The following is a 17,766-nucleotide window of genomic DNA, read 5'->3' as shown; positions in this document are numbered from 1 at the left end:
GTTTTTCGAATCTCTCCCGTTTTTAGAGTTAAAAACCACCTTTGAAAATAATGCTGAAAGGACTCTGGACCTCACCAATTTGTTCCTTGTGTGAATTTTTGCTAAATTGTTACCGAGAGCCTTTTTTTAAAAATCTGGAATAAACATACTTTTATTTTTATATTTGAAAACTGAAACAATAATCTCTTAAATGATAGGTTCCCAAAACAGTGAATTTCAATGCTTTTTCTTCCAGAGGAATATTTGCTTTCATCTTGTTTTTCTGAAAGTAATTGTAAAAATGTTTATGGGTCAAAATTTGGCATAAGATAACATAGATATAGAAAGAAGAAACATAATATTCATTTTACATAGGCCTAGTTTTGGAAAATAAGGCCCAGATTAAGCTCAATTTCATTTTAACCACAGAATGCAATTGCAAATGCAATACTGGATGGCTGGTTGCTTCTTTCTCTTATTCAATATTGGATTATTCATTTGAAATTGGCAGGTGTGTCAAGGTTTGGATTTTAAGTGGACCGTAGTTTAAGTTTATTTGTAGTTAGAACAATTTGAACAAATTTCACATTGAGTTAAAATGCATTCATCATTGCTCTGTTTTTGATTATAGGATAGCTTTTTGTTCCTATGCATTAATGAAATGTATTGTTATCTTTAAGAGTTTGACTTCAGAATACAGGAAGTGTTGTGTTAGAAAGAAATTATTAACACTATCTTAATGGTCTATTTAGAAATATGGCAAGACTGTTTTTTGTGTGAAGTGAAAAAGGACTTCACAGTTCATTTTCTTGCACTGTGAAAGCCTGCTGTTCTAAAAGCTCATAAAATATTTTTGAGCTGTAAATTGGTCCAATTAAAAAACAAACGTCATACTCTGGAGAAAATTATCCAACCCAAACTGGTGTACCACAGAAAGAAAGAACGTCAGAAGATATCATCTGCAGATGGTGTACTTGGGCCTTGTATACAGCTGACTATAGCCACCACTCCCAGATTTTTATGGCTGTTTTACAAAACTGAATTGCCACTGCACATGAACACAGGAGGAGCAGATGAGTTTTTGTGAGGGTTCAGATTCTTGATAAGGGGACATGAAGTTGGAAATATATGGATCTTCATAGCTTTTATGTACTGTATGTCAAAAAGATATTGGCTGTACCATAGCAAAGTGTTATTGTATGATCATACGTTTCAAATGATAAGCTAAGAACAGGTTGACAGCACAGCAACAGGTTCATTTTAGTTAATGTGATTTAAGATTTGTGTTTTATGAAGTCACACTCAAATGTATTTCAGAACAGAAATAAAAATACAAAAGGAACTACTGTCAACAGAATAAGAAAATAATAAAGGTTACAAAAGAGAAGAGGTCATTCAGCTCCTCTACCTTGTTTGGTTGTTAGGAACTAATTTATCCAAGGATCTGATTCAGCCATTTCTTGAGAGAAGCAAGGTTAATAGCTTCAAGAACACGGCTGCATAATTTGCTCTAGTCTCCCATAAACCCTGTAGTAAAGTAAATGTCCTTCCCCATAGTTTTCACTTGGATGTTATGGTTTGTATTTCACTGTTGAATCTGAAGATGTTTTTTGTGTTGACTTTGTCAGTGCCTACAGGATTTGTAATAGTTGAATCAAGTCTTGAATTTACAGTCTTATTTACTTAAGGCTAAAATAATTCAGTTATTGAGTCTGTCAGTATGTTTGCGTTTGTCTGTTTTGATTCCAAATCAGCAATTGTGTAATTTTGTTTTATTTGTAACACACTGACCAAAATTGTATTGAATATTCTAAATTTCAGAGGTTTCAGTTCATGGTTTTAGCCCTGTACTAATTTGTTGATGTGTTTTTTTTTTACTTTGGAGTGAAGAAAGAATAAGACTTTAATTTCTAATGTCTAATTGTGGAGTAAAACAAATATTGGGGATAAACAGAATCTTTAATGATTTGTATGTATGGGTGATGTATTCAGCCCATCTTTGATAAATGGTAGTGTTGAAGTAAAGAGGAGGTGTGCTCCTTTACTGGGCTGCGTGAGAAGTATTCCAAATAATATTAGAAATTCATGGAATATTATACAGTATGAAATGAAGGATGAGATATTAAATGTGGATATGCTAAACAGTTTGGGAAGAGGTCAAACGGTAATCGAGTACTTCTGTTCTCTTACGTATATTCGCTTGCTGTGCATGGCTTTGTGAACACTGCTCCCTCTACCTTATCTTCACCCTAGCAGCAGCCTCCCTGGTTAACTTCTCTCATGTGAGGGGGGGTTTAGCAGTCCTGTCCTTACAGCCAGGGCTGTTATTTCCTCAGCCAGGAGAGGTAACACAAAACACTAAAGTATTTAAGTGTGATATCCTTTTATATTCACCCTTTTGTCTTGTCACAATTAGAATTTAACTGAGCTACTTAACTCCTAGATTAATTAGGAGTGAAGCACATAGATTAGATTTAAGAAAACCTCAACTAGAAGTTAATTTCAATAGATCGGTTGGGTATGATTGGAAAGAGGTCTGGACAATTTTTTTAGAAGTGCTTTTCAAGAAACTGAAAGTGTTTTTGAACAATAAGTTGAAGTACATACTGTATGGGAGAGATGCTACAGTTATGTCTTTGTGACTATGCCATGGTGTTTGTTAAACCTTTGTAGAAATAGGCATATCAAAACAAACAGGCATTCTTGAGAATCGTGTTTAATATAAGTGTTATTTGTTTTTTTCCCTTCACAGAAGCAATAAGTACTGTAAATGCCTTTACAAAAAATGACCTGTGGATTTCTGTTCTAAAGTTATACAGGGCAGTAAAGCTAGCATCAGATCATTTTAATGGGGCATGCATACATATATATAAAAAAGTTTATGATGTCCATCAATGCCAACCAGTCTGGTGCGCAGCTGTTCCCAGATGCTTTTTATTCATAAAAAATATTTTTGTCTTTCCATTTTGGCTCTAAAATCAATGCTATCACATCACAAACAACTTTTTCTTTTCTCAATAAACACATCTGGCACTGGCAGTTGGAGCCACTTCATAACAGCACATGATCATCATTCATTACCAGATTAAAAGTACCCCGTGGCATCATTGATGTGCCTGTCTTTGATCTCACTCACTTCTTATTCATCTGCCTTGTTTTTAAACCTTCTTTTAAAAGGATGGCGGCAGATGACTTCCAAACGCTAGATTATTGAGCAGCGTAAACATGGAGAGGGGAAAAAAGCCAAACAATTTGGAAAAAAAACAACAAAACATTCTCTGCCTGTGCCGACTGAAAAGCGGAAACGAGGTGGAGACTCCTCATGAATGTGTCATCATATTCCAAAACAACTGTAACCCACTCCTATTTTTGTACCAGGACTCCTTTTATCTGTCTGCTCTAACTTTGAGTGCCTGCCCCATAGAACTCTTGTAAAACCAACACTTTTTAACTCTTCACACGTTTAAGTGTGTAGTGTGGTCTCTGCTTTTACTGGCTCATTAAAAAGAAATACCATTAAGATCCAGTGTCACCATTTGAGAAACATGGCACATGGCCAAATGATGAAAATAATGTTTCTCAACAGCAGTGCCTCAAGAAACCACAAGTTACTGTGTATGTCCTCGCCAGGGGTATTCAAATCGGGCCTTTTCAATTTCTGTCCACAGCTGTAGCTCTGGTAAATTTAGTTCCCTAATTATAAAACATATGAAGCTATCAAATAATTATCAAGTTGTCTGAGGCCAAACCCTGCAAATGAGTAGAAGGGCAGGTAGTACACTAGCCTAGTCTAGATTAATAACTTGTATCATCTGGGCAGTTTTTAAAAGCCATTATACTTGTTTCCTCCAAAACGTGTACAGTGACTGACTTCTGAAAGCCTACACGGACACAAATCATCTCACATGGCTGATGTTATAGTTGTATTATACTTATAAAGAAAACCATGCATTGCACCAGTTCATCTTAAAACTTAGGTAAGTTAATTGCTTCTTCCTAGGTTCTGCATACCTGGGGGGTCTAAATTTAGTTTTTGTAGGCCATTTCCTTCATGCCATTTGTCAATGACCGTATAATAGGAATTTGTTTCCATGGATCATAATTCTAAAAATTCCTCTGATCGTGCTGAATGGATTTTTCTCTTGTGCTTAGCTCAGTTGGACTGCTGTGATAAATAAACTCAACACTATTAGAAGAACTACTGAACACTTATCATATGCAGTATAAATACATTGAAACCTGTGAGGATTAGTATACTTAAAAATATATTACAAAAACATGCAAACCCTGTAAACACCCATTGTCAGTGTTGTTGTTAAAAAGTTATTACCAAAGCAGAAAAAACTTTTCCAGGGCAAATTAGAATGGTTTACAATTAAACAAGTAAAGCGTTATTTTTGGTATATATGCATTTGTAGAGATCACTAATGTAAAAATAGTCGGTTTTACATTGCTCGAATGCTGCTCTCAATACTGAGATTAGATTGTAACACTCTTTTATGTTTTCATTTGTGGAATGAAACAAAAAAAATGCCATTTGGATTATTTACTTCCTGAAAATGATTGGATACAGCAGACTGTCACAACATCAGAATCATGAGCAACAGGAAATTTTGAACCTGGAACAAGACTGTGTTCCAGATGTTAAACTATGCATCACCAATGTGTGTGTCTAGAGAATGGGACCCCTTTCTAATTAATAGGTATTTACATTGTCCAGAGCTGTTGTGAGTGCAATATGGGAGCTATTAATGTTTCTAGGACCTTCTGAAAACAGAAAAACAGTAGGGCACTGCTGGCAACACCTAACGATAAGAGGTACACAACAAAGACATTAATAGGAAAATGTCATTGATAGGATCATGAGAATGTGTTTCCCTTATGTACAATGGGTATGAATTTGGTAGGAAATAATATGTTATGACGTGTTGTGTCACACAGGTGTGTGCTCCACTTCCGCACGTTGTGCTTCTGGATAAAAAACACTACATAAATTGAAGAAATTGTTAATGTGTGGGCGGCAAAGTTTCACAGTGGTTGGGATTGTTGTTTCACAGTGCTGGGGCCTGGGTTTAGTTCCGGACCTAGGGTGTTATCTGTGTGGAGTTTGTATGTTCACCCTGTGTTCACATGGTTTTCCTGTGGGTGCTCTGGTTTCTCTGGCCGGTTAACTTGTTTTCTTGGAAAATTGGCCTCCGAGGGTGTGTACAGTATGTGTTTTTGTGTTTGCCTGTATGTGTGCCCTGTGATAGATTTGCATTCCTACAGAATGTATCCTGCCTTGCACACATTGCTTGCTGGGATAGGTTGTGACTCTTCTGCATCCTATATTGGATAAAACAGTTTGGAAATAGATGTATGGATGTTATTATGTGTAATTACATTTAAATTATAGGTACATAATAACCTGTTATGAAGTCAGTGTTAATAAGAGCAAAATTAAATGCAAATTTGATGATAGCACATATACATGTAGGTCTTTTAATGGAACCTAAAGGAACCTTTATCACCATTATAGGTACCCCTAATCAGAAAATGCATGATGGAGCCAAATCTACAGTAGATTGACTAAATTGGAATTAATAGATTTATTAGAGGAAAAGCAACCCTAACTATTCACTACTAGTGGAGAGTACTTATCATTGCTGCAGCAGTGTGCTGCTGTAAGTGCCGTTGGTGTAGAAGTATCTTTTACTCTTTCTTCTGCAGTGCTTTAGGAAGTACCATCTTCTGAATGAGCCATTAAACCAAGGTCCCATCTACTTGGCCATTAAAGGTCATGAAAGATCCTATGGCACTGATTGTAAAGAAGTGTTTACCCCGCTGTCCCGGCTAATTTCCATTCTGGATTTACACAGTTGACATCCCTAATTTTACTTCTTATTACAATTGGTGAAACACTTTTCCCTTCTCCATCAAATTTGTTGTGTCATGGGCTGCTAGCTCTTAATGGCTGCCAGATGAAGTTGGTCTCCTCCTGAGTGTGAAGTGCTTTGGGATGAACACCGCTATCGACATTTATCCATCTATCCATTTTGAATAACATGCAGCCCAGTACAAAGTTGCAGCGAGCTGGCTATACTGGCAGACAGTGCTGCAAGGCAGGATGGGACAGGGGTCCAGTTCATTGCAGGGCACAAACACATACATTCACTTGCGCACATATGTGGGGAAAAGGTACAGATGTTAATTAACCTAGGCAGCTGTCTTATGGCACCACACAGAAGGCACGCAGACTAGAATCAAACATGGAATCCAAGAATAGTTTAGCAGCAGTGCTAATTGCTACACGGCTGTGCCTCCTCTATAAACTAATGGTAATTATAAGAATCTATCATCTTCTTATGAGTAAGTACATGAAATAGGGAAATCTGGTCTGCAATGGGTCCCCAAACTATAGAGCTTTCTTCAGCCATGTTTTCTTTTCTTAGTTGCAGAATACCAGGTTGGAAAATAGCTGCCCTGGATTTTTTTAACACCTCCACTTAAGTCCCTCATGACAGCAGCTCAGACGCCAGTTTTCTTAGTTGTTGAGTTGGGCTGGTAGAAGCCAGGCAGGTGGCCAAACAGGAAATGACACATGGAGAGGCATCTGTGTTGTGCAACCTCCTGTTAGTCTGATGTAAGACACGGCTGCCTGTTTATGCAGTTTTTGTTCCGGAACAAGGAGCACGCACAGGGAGCCAGAGTCAAGTTTGTTCTGAAGGCTGAAAAGGACAGTTTTAAGGACTTGAATATTTCACCGCACACTGCCCAAAACAGAATACTTTAAATGACAATTTTTGCTGTATGTATTTTTATATGAACAAAAACAAATACAAAAAACACTGCACGTAAATATATATATATGGTATACAGTATGTTGACTTGGAGAAGGAAGTAAATTGTTTTAGGTGTACTAAAGACAGACTAAAGTACCTGAATGGCTCGGATTTTACAGTTTTGGGTCAAAGGCGTGAGCAAAGCTGAAGGATTCCTCCTAGGTTAGCATCAGTGGCTCAGCAGTGTGGATTCCTTGTACCAATGTGCTACACCATGTATTTGTCTTGAAGGGCCTTCATTTACAAAGCAGGGTTCTGTATGCAGCTATACTTCAGTTTCACATTGAAAGTGTGCAAGCAATTAGGAGGCCCAAAGACATTTTTTCTCTCACCAAAGAGGAAAAAGAAAGAGGAAATCTGAAGGCAGAAAAAGAATTGAGCACAGTACTGTCCTTCTTAAAAAGACAGGACACACTACCAAACTAGAAGTGGTTTTTTTCTGCACTGCATGTGCCAAAACATAGCACACTATTTCACTGATTTATAAATAATATCTGCATGGAAATTAAATGTATACATGAAAATAAATTAGTAATAATGTCATATTTTAAGGTTTTGTAATGCTGCTTAACCTGAATGAATTATTCTATCAGGCATTCTATGTATACAAGATTTCTTTGGACAGAGTACCCTCCTGTATTTTGGTCATTGTTTAAATAGATAATGTACAATGCATTGCACTTTACAGAGACAGGTGTTTTTATTTTGAACCACTGTTATTGGACACAGGGGCAATTCAACTAACTGTGTGTCTTGTCAAAGTAATTTTGTGCAATCAAGTTTTCAGTTTTGTAATTCTATAAAACAGGGCATCTTTGGGCATACCTTGAAAATATTTTTGCAGACGCTGTATTTTTCCAATGTCCTGGACCCAATTCCAGGGTGGGCTATATTTTGTGTTGTGTTGTCACAGTGTACGTGTGACCTGTGGTGGACTGAATCCTTGTTGAAGCCACAGTGCCCTGTGTCTGCCAGTTTGACTCAGATTTCTATAACCTCTGGGAAAACACTTGTTTGAACTCCTGTATGTTGGGAAGTACATTTCTTCCACCTGCTGTTTTGGAATAAAATTTCTTTATTTGTTCACCTTGACAGGTAGACCAAACCTGCCAAGTACTGCTTCTCACAGCAGAAAGTTTGTCAGCTCCTCAATTAATGAAATCGAATCAATACAAAAAGATGTCCCTTCCTCCAACATTATTATCTTACTCTGATTAGACCAAAACACATAAGAGGAACTGCACTGAGATGTTTTTAAATGTGCTTTGATTTTTGAAAAACACAGTCTGCTTAGTCATCATTCCTAATAGGTCTAAGGGATACTGAAATTGTGTACTGAGTTTTTTTTTAATCCTACCTTTAATTATTATTTGGGTATTTTATTTTTATAATCTTGAACTTGCCTTTTAACTATAAACTTCAATGAATATATGTTGCTAGAAGATTTTTATTTGCAAAATATCTTTGATAACCACAGCATACAGTATTTACTAATTAAATTCCACTTTACAATTGTAAACATTCTGAATTTTAAAGGGGAGATAAAATATCTGGTTGTAAGGACTAGTTTGTTAACATTGTAGCAGAAATGCAATGACTGTACTGTGCGTTGTAGTTAAGCTCAACGAAGCTTGAAGGGATATTTAAAGAATACATGTAAAAACAATCAAACTGAGCTACATTTAAGTTTTGTTGGCTTTTGTTTTCCTCGAGCACGTGCTGTTTTGCAAAAGTGGGCCTTCAATCCAGAAATTAAAAGAACCGAGATACATGAGAAACAAGATTTTATTAGCATGTTTGGAATATAATGCACTCCTTTATGACCATGATCTGGAGACCAGTGAGGGATGAAATATTGTAGCCTGCGCTGTTGAAGACCAAATGCACTTGCAGCTCGTGGCTAATTTGCATGTTTAAAAGTGGTGTTCAAAGACAGGCCTCGCAGGTTTCACTCGCCACTGTTTTATTATGATCAAGCGTTTGGCTTCTGTGGTATTTCCATTGTGCTTAATGAGATGACAGCTTTTGGCTTTTTCTGCGGTACGCCACTGCACACAACGCCAGACTTCAAAATATTTGTATTTGTTATTGATGTCATTAGGTTGAGGGCTGGCTTGGAGGAGACTTAATGGTGGTTATTAAAAGTAATTTTGACTAATAGTGTGGGAGGGGTAATTTAAACCAATAGACATTTATAGGCAGTTCTTTGTCATTACATTACATGTATATAAACTAAGTTGAGCACATTGTTATGCCACATATGTTATTGTGCAAGCAGAGGAAAGAAACAGTTTGGGAGGCAACTTTATAAGTTAATTTGAGTCTTTACATATTAGTTTGAAGGAAATATCAATGTATGATGTTTGTTTTAAAATACGTTTCGCAAACTAGCTGTAATTTTATAGCTGAACATAGATATACAGACTTAAAAAGGTTACATTAAAAAGTACATATTTTTGTATGTATTGTTATGAAAATTATAAATGTAGCTCCGTAGTGGCTTAAATAGTGAAGATACTGCCTCTTAACACAGGTTGAGTCCTGTAATACTAGTGAAGTGTTGTCCTGTAAGTGAGTGTAAAGCTCAAATTTGTAATTACTTTAGCTTACTGTAAATTCATTAGCTTAGGGTAATTGGTCCCAACAAGCGATGGTATTCACCAAGTGACACCTGGGTGGATAGACTTGGGTATTCTTCTCTTGACATGCCACCAGAACTTTTCTGTCTTGCTGGGCAGCTGTGCTGTTATCAGAATTTGTGTTCAGTCCTCTAGTCGATGCTAAGTCTGCTGTAGGCACTAAGCATGTGAAAAATTACAAACTAGTGCATGTTTCCCTGTTTGTGCAAGGATCCTAGCAGTAAAGACCAATTGCTACTTTAATATTGGTTGACTGGTCAATACAATTTTTGTTTATTTAAAAAGGTAATTACAACTGTAATGGTAAACAGTGAAACAAATGAACTAGATGTTTTTGTAATTATTTAGCTGTTTTTCCAAAGTCACTTTCCTTAACGTCTTCAAGAATTGCAAAACATTAAAGTACTTCTGATCTTTAAAGCTTTACTGTGACATCGATGCAATTAAACATTTTTAAATGTTTTTTTAAAGCAAATTAGTGTAAGGCCTGGGATATTGATAGAAGTATTTTTTAAAAAGATATTTTAGACAATTTGATTTTTTCAAGGCATCTGTGAACAAAATCAGCCTGAATCCTCCCCAGGTTTTAGTCTGCAGCAGTCATTGGAAGTACTGAGTGTTATGAGTATTTTTTTCTGGTGGAGATTTTGTTGTTTTTTAATTCAAGTTAGGACTGCTTGGTTTTAAAAGACTTTATATGTTAGTGAGTTGAATGTTGATTCCCCAAGCATAAATGCTTTCTTTCCCTGCTGGAAGAATGGAACACAACAAGCTCCTTTTTGGCTTCTTACTTAACAAAAGAAGATTACAGAAAATTAGAAAGCCCCTGAGGTTTTTTTTACAGTACATGACAAGATGAATGTGAATTAGGTTAGCTGGTGATGACAGGGCTATGATGGTGTTGTATAAGCAGGTGAAACAGGTACAGAGTTGTGCCAGCTGTGAAAAGGGAACCCTGATCAGACAGGACCATAGCCTTTAATTATCACAAATATATTGCTATATATTTCTTTAAAACACAATTACTCATATTAATTACAGAGTTTAGGTTTACCTGTCTCTTTTAGGAAATATGGAGAGGGATGTCGTTTGAAGAGATTTATTTGTGTTCAGTTTAGATTTGAAAGCGTATTCACTTGAATGTCCATTGTTCTACAGTCTTGATGTACTCTGGAAATAGCGCTGTTATTACAGTGATCTGGGACATGATGAGATTCCTGTGCACTAGGGCAGCACATGCTCAGACTGATGGACATCCATATTGACAACCACATTCAAGCTGCAGTCCACTTGGTGTGGAGAAAAGATTGCACTTTCTGATGATGTCTTTGTGAAGTATGTTTACTGTACATATACAAATGGCAGTAAATATAATCTGAATTTCACGAAATGCCCTTCAGGAGTATAGTGTTTTTAAAGCAAGGAGAACAAGTGAAGAGTGTTTCTTATGAAAATCATATCAATTCCATTTCATTGGCCAACGTATGGCTGATGAGCCCTGATAAGGATGAAGATGCATGGTTGTTGTGTGTTTTTGCAGAAGAATAAGGACAACTAACACCATCTTGAATCTGATTTTGTTGCACCAATCCACATTGTGATATTTAAGCTAAAACAAAAGCAGTCTGCATTTGTTTTATAACAGAATAGATTTTTTGCAATAAGGCACCAATGTAGCGATTCGCTACTTCAAATTATAAAAAAATACCTTAACTTCAATTATGGAAAGTTACTTCCATACTTAAAAAAAAGTAATCAAAGAAAAGACAATATTATTAAGGAACATTTTGCCTTGCACTCTGTATACTGCAACACACAGCCTCATGGCAGTAAGAATGTCAGTGGGGTTCAAATGAGGCAAATGTCCATGTCAGGACAGTACATTATCTGTATCAGAAAGTAATTTTTAAGGGAAAGATGTGGAGGCAAAGTAAAAAGAAGAAAATAACAAACAGTATAAACGTTTTTCTAGTGGTCTTTCAAGTTAATTATACTAAATTTGATATTGTCAGTTAAGAAAGAGTGACTTACAAGGGGTGGCACTGTGTCTAAGGCCCAGTGCCCGTGGCTGGAAGGTTGCTGGTTTGTATCCCGTGGCCAGAAGTGGAATCCTACTCTGTTGGGCCCCTGAGCAAGGCCCTTAACCCCAACTGCTCCAGGGGCGCTGTATAAATGGATGACCCTGCGCTCTCACTCTAAGCTACTCTTCCTGTCTGTGTGTCTCATGGAGAGCAAGTTGGGGTTATGTGAAAAGACAAATTCCTAATACAAGAAATTGTTTATGGCCAATAAAGTGATCTTAATTAATTGATGGCAACTCTTGGACTGACAGGGCAAATTGGCCTGTATTGTTCAAAAACATGTACTGCCATTTTTTTGTCACACTGAAAGCCTATTATCCTATTGTTTCATGTTAATTCAACAATTCAAAATGATGTTTTAGTTGCACCAGCACTGATCTAATACTTGCTGGTTATCAGGGATCAAGTGTCTATCTCCTGATGGTAAATAAACATATTTATAAACAGCAAATGCTTAATCTAACATAAAAAATGTATAAACATTAAAATGCTGCATAACTCTGCATGCAATATCTAACAGCCTGCTGTCTCTTTTTAATTAGGACAATTATCTTATTTTACAAGCACATACTTTAGGGTATTTTATAAGCTGTGTGGTGGGCTGGAAAACTTGTATTGTCTATTACATGATTCCTGTAAAGATTCTTGAGTGCAGTAGCCAGACAGTCTTTAAAGCCTCACCTCAATGTTTGTCAATTTAGAGAGTGTTGTAAATGACATCACTGTGCTTGTTTTCCTATACATATCCACCTCTTTCTCTCAGATACCAAACTCTCTTCCTTACAATTCGTATTGTATTTTTACTTTCTGTCAGTTTCATTTTGGCGATCCTTCAATAATACAGCTTGGATGTGCAGACACCACACCTTTCACCATATACTACCTTAGGTGCCAAAATTCTCAAATTAGATAATCATGTCAATTAGACATACAATATGCCATGAATAGCAATTGAGTATATTGTTGTATCAGGATGATTAAGCCATGCCATGTGAAGTACCTAAAATACTTATGGTTTATCTAGATCTAGTATGACCTTACCTCATTAACTGGGACCCATGAATCATGTAGAATTGCTGCTGTGTCAAAGCATCAAAGCCAGTTTAACCTCAATTCTAGTGAAACTACTGCACAAGTTTCACATAAAATAAAATATAGTTCTTCAGAAAGTGTTTTCACAGATGTATGCTCCATGCACGGGATTCTTTTTGATCTGATATCCCCCAATTGTAAAATTGATTGCATTTCCAAATAGGCTTAAATAACAGAATATGCTGGGTTGTTGATGTTGGGAGACAATATTAGGGAGTGTCGTATTAAAGTTGTTTGCATTGGAGATTAATTGAGCTCTTCCTGCCTCAGCAGAAAACTTTGAATGAAACCCATTGATTTCTGGCTGAGGTTATCTACTGTAAGTCAAACCCTCTTTAGCTTTTGACAATTTTTTAGTTAGTATTGATTAAGACCTGGTTTAAATGAAAAAAACTCCAAACCACCTGCCAATTCAAGCTTCTTGTCAAAAAGTTCATGGCAACTTTCCAATAGATAGATTGATGAAGCCCACAGAAAGCTGTCATCAAGTCACTAGTGGAATTTTGCAGTTAGGGGGTGTGTTGGGGCTTTGTTTAATTCCCTATTTGATGACGATTACTCACAATTTTAATATTGATCGATTATGCAGCTTTGGGATTCATGTACAGTGTGCACTTTTAATGTTGAGGTAGAACATCAAAATACACGAACAGGCCAATAAAGCAGTCTGTTTAAGACCGTTTTTTTAGTCCTCTACAGATTAGACAATTTGGCTAAGATACAGCATCTTTTATGAGTCAACTTACAAAGGAGCAGAGCAAATAAAGCTTGCTTAAACACCAGCATGGGAAAAGAATGATAGAAAATACATAGGCTAATCCTAAAGCAGTCAGACGAGTTTCTTATTCGATTTCACTGAAAGGTGCCAGCACTATTAAAAGACTGTTTTTGTTATGCTGCCAGGACCCCCTTTCAAATAAAATCAATGAGGGGATATAAAGAGTGAATCGAAATGAAGAAATGAAAGACTAGAAAAAATGTGGTCTTCCTACATCAAACAATAAATCAAGTGTTTATTTATTTTTGTTTTATTTTTTTTTTCTGTACTGCAACTAACAGAGATTCACAAGTCCCTGGGAAGTGTTTTAACATGTCCATTGTGATCCCAGAGTATGTCTGAAGTCTGCAGACAACCAATCAGTTTATAAAGCTCTTGTAGCGTGTGTGCCCTTTCTTGGCCTGGTTTACTTCCTGCAGCCTGGAACGCATGGACCACACATATTCCTGGCACCAATCCATGGCTGCCTGGCTTGTTCCGTCACTCTCGGCTTCTTCAGACCCCTATGCTGGTTGGGCGTCTAGCCTTGACCCTTTTTTTTTCACATACTGCCAGCTCTGAACTGCTGGATGAAACAATCCATTGTTTCCTTAGTAAAACGTCAGCCCTCCAAGTGCATTAGAATTACGGAATAAAAGACAGAAAGAAAAAGCAAGTAAGAGAAAGTGAGAGTGGATGAGAGGGTGAGGTTTTGAACTACTGAGAGGGACAGCTTTTGTGAGAGTGGATGAGAGGGTGAGGTTTTGAACTACTGAGAGGGACAGCTTTTTCCCTGGCATTTTTTTTTAACTTCCCATTCCTTTTGTTTCTGGTATCTCTAGCGTTTGTGTTGAAAACTTAACCTGTTACACAGGTGATTTCTCTATGAGAATGATTGATTGATTTAGCAATGGGTAAGTAAAACAATCAACTTTTGACTTTATTGATTTTAGTTCAAATTTGTGTGTTTTTTAAATTCCTTTAATTGCTATTATCAATTCCACAGTTCCCCTCCACATACAATGAAAATGTTGTGTTCTGTCATTTATAAGTCCACAAGCTTAATACTCTGGTCTTACACTGCAACCACTGAAATGTGGTTGACTTTGTTTGAAGTGAGTAACCAATTTTCCAGATAAAATACTTTTCCTTAAGGAGAATTCATGTTAATGAAAGATGATGTTTGCTTTTTTCACTGGTTTATAAACTTAGCCCTTAAAGTTTTTTAACTAGCAAGTGAGAATAACATTTATTGGCACCTACAGTAGCTTCTCTCCCACCCTTCAAATGACCATTTACTATGTGCGTTAAATTGTTGCACTTTTTCTATGTTGCTTCTGGAAGCTGGGAATTTAGGGACTTTCCTTCATAAATAATGGAATTACCTAGATTTATGGCACTATTGTTCCTGGTCCCTTTATGTTTGCCCTGGTTTCTCCATATAAATTCCAATACAGTTGTTCACCCTTATTCAGTCCCATTTGGATACAAGTTTGTATCTGACTGTATCTGAATACTATGTTAAGAGACGGTGTTATTTCAAATTTATAGGAGAGGTAATCAGGAAGAACCTGCTTCGCTTCTCCTTTTTTTTCTAAAAACAGAAAAATGATTTTGTCAGCAACTTGATCCAGTTAAAAAATACATCATTTCTAGGCCACTCACCTCAGTTTTGGATATACTGTTTATGTGCCCTAAGAGGGATAGATTTTATTTAATTGCAATAGTGAGGCTACAGTCTTTATTCTGTGTTCTCTGGCTTTGTCAGGGGTTTCTTTGAACTCCTCTATTGAATGGTGGCACTTTACACAGAAGCAGTTTCTAACTCAACACAGTTTTTAGTTGACACAACAGGAATACAGAGAGATAATGTCTTGTTGCCATGCCTGTCCTTGTACATGTCAAATATCTGATGCTTCAGAAATGTTTGTGAACGATAGTGCCACTCTGAATTGAAAAGAAAAGTCACAGGGATAGGAATACCTACTAGATTATACTCAGAGCTGACCAGTACAGCATTAGTAAGTTCATTAGTATGTTAGCAGAGCTATTGACCGGTGAATAAAATATGCAATTTAAGAGTATTGAAAGACTTAAGAATGGCAAAATCAAAATCCAGTTTATTCCCAGTCCTTTGAAATACAGAAGGCATGATATGCGGAACGATGAAAAGAGTAAATATTGTGGGTTGAGGCAGATGTGAGAACTCTGGCTGTGCTTTATGTGAGCGAATAAGAAATTGCGATCTCAGTGAAAAGTGAAAAAACAAACAATGGACATGAAGCAAGTGGTGGTGGTGGTGATTCCTGTAAGGCAGTAGTAATACAACTGAAAAGGGTACATGTAGTTGAAAGCATTAATGAAGTGATGATGTAGTTAGAACATCAGACTGATATTACACAGCTTCATTGTCTCTGACCAGTATTAAGAATTTTGTATTGAGAAAACACTATCATCAGTTCCAGCAACATAAAGTGTATTGACTGTTTCATAAGGGACATATAAAATGTAAGTAACAGTACATTACATGAACTAGATTACAGAAAATTCAGTAGGATTAAAAAAATTTCGGGGAATATGCACTTTTAATAGTTTGTGTATTTTAGTCATTGTGTACTCATATTAAAAAGAAAAAAGGGTTTCAAATTAGGTCAATTTTAACTTAACTTTCAGTATAACACAGTTAGCTCATAACATACAGTAAGTGAAAAAAAATATCGCTTTAAGTTCAGGGTTATACTGTAATGTAATGGCTATCCACTTTTTTCCAGACCAGAACAGGATAGCTTGGGGTTGGTCTTACATGACTAATGCATTGTGAATGATTGAACGACTGATTACATCCTACAGTTCAAGTTGTTAAACAATATTTAAGAACATAGGGCTGCAAATGAGAAGAGGCTGTTTGGAGCATCGATCTCATTTTATTGCTTGTAGCTAAGAAATCACAGGATTTCATCCAGCCATTTGTTGAAAGAAACCAGAGTATTAGAGGGTATTAACAGCTTGGTGGGCAGCTTGTTCCAAACTCTCACAATCCTCTGTGTAGAAAAGAGTTTCCTGTTCTCTGTCATAAATACACTCTAGTTTCCACATTATCTTCTGGTTTGTGTTTCAGTGTTGATTGTTGGAGAAAGACATTACGTTAAGCCCAAGAATGTACAGTATCTAGTCTGTCTTCTGTAGACAGATTCCGGAACATCACTGTCTGTTCTGGAAATGTGGTCACCAACATTGTACACAGTATTGTAGATGGGGTCTCACTGGTGCATTGTAACAAAACTTTCCTTTTGTTGTAAATTCTACATCTTTATCTATAGCAAGCATACTGTATAACTTTCTGTCATATCTGTGATGAAACAGCAGGAGACTGCAAGCACCAATATATGGGCACTGAGAAGTTAAATTCTCACTAATAATAAAGCCTCACCAAAGAAACCAACCTGTTTTCTTAATCATGAATCCGTTACCATGAATCCCTGAAGAAATCCAGTTTTTCTTGTGTTTATTGTGCATTTTACAGACTGTTAACTGTAATTAATAATTGGTATGTTTTGGATATGTTATTTTGTCCTCATATATTTTAGTTACCATTTACCTCTAATGATATTTATTCTAGAAGGTCCATAATAACTAAATGAGTACTTGTTAGTCCAAAAACATACAGGTACAGGAGGTAAATTTGCTTCTGGGAAAATTGGCCCTGGTGTGAGTACAGTATGTGTGTGTCTGTGTTTGTATCTCTCTGCCCTGTGGTGGACTGATGTCCCATCCAGGGTGTACCCTGCTTTGTGCCCATTACTTGCCAGAACAAGCTTTGGCTCCCCTGCGACCCTGAATTGGAAGATGCGGTTATAAAATGGATGGATATTAAATACTGTAAACTATTTCTTCCTTAGAAAGGGCATAGCTACTGTAACATACAAAACACCGATCCTTAAACAGCCTCTTTTTGAGCAACATTTCATGAAATTAATTGTTTCCGTTTAAAAATACAGTATATCTGCTCAGAGTACAGGAACCTGCTTGAACGATTGGTAGATATCCAGTACTTGCAGGGGATTTAATGTGTCTGTAAAATTAAATCTAAATTTTGCAATTACGGAATCATGGTTAACTTTGGTTAGGAACCACCTAAATTGGTTAGATTTGCTTCCACAGTCCCACAAATTATGAATAAAGAAAATAGCAGAAGAATCACCTTTTCATCTTTTTTAAATCTATTTCAATCCAGTCATAATGTAGCATGAAGTCTGTTGCTCATGCAATCAGCAATCCAAAAATGAAAATGTGTCTGATGGGGCTATTACCCATTGCAGACTTACTAGCCTGGCTGCTTCCACTTATGTTTGCTTTCTAGCAATAGAGGTAGGGTGAGTTTAACATAGTAAATGTGG

General features: G+C 36.6%; 1 protein-coding gene across 2 annotated transcripts in view; it reads left to right on the top strand.

Moving 5' to 3' along the window:
• runx2a (RUNX family transcription factor 2a) overlaps positions 1-17,766 on the top strand; it is a 93,504-nt gene that overhangs the window by 62,125 nt on the left and 13,613 nt on the right. The window lies entirely within an intron of this gene.

Source organism: Atractosteus spatula, chromosome 2 (assembly GCF_055471065.1).
Source record: "Atractosteus spatula isolate fAtrSpa1 chromosome 2, fAtrSpa1.hap1, whole genome shotgun sequence".
Lineage (NCBI taxonomy): Eukaryota > Metazoa > Chordata > Actinopteri > Semionotiformes > Lepisosteidae > Atractosteus > Atractosteus spatula.
Note: the sequence above shows the minus strand (reverse complement) of the source record. Positions and strands in the feature narration are given on the sequence as shown.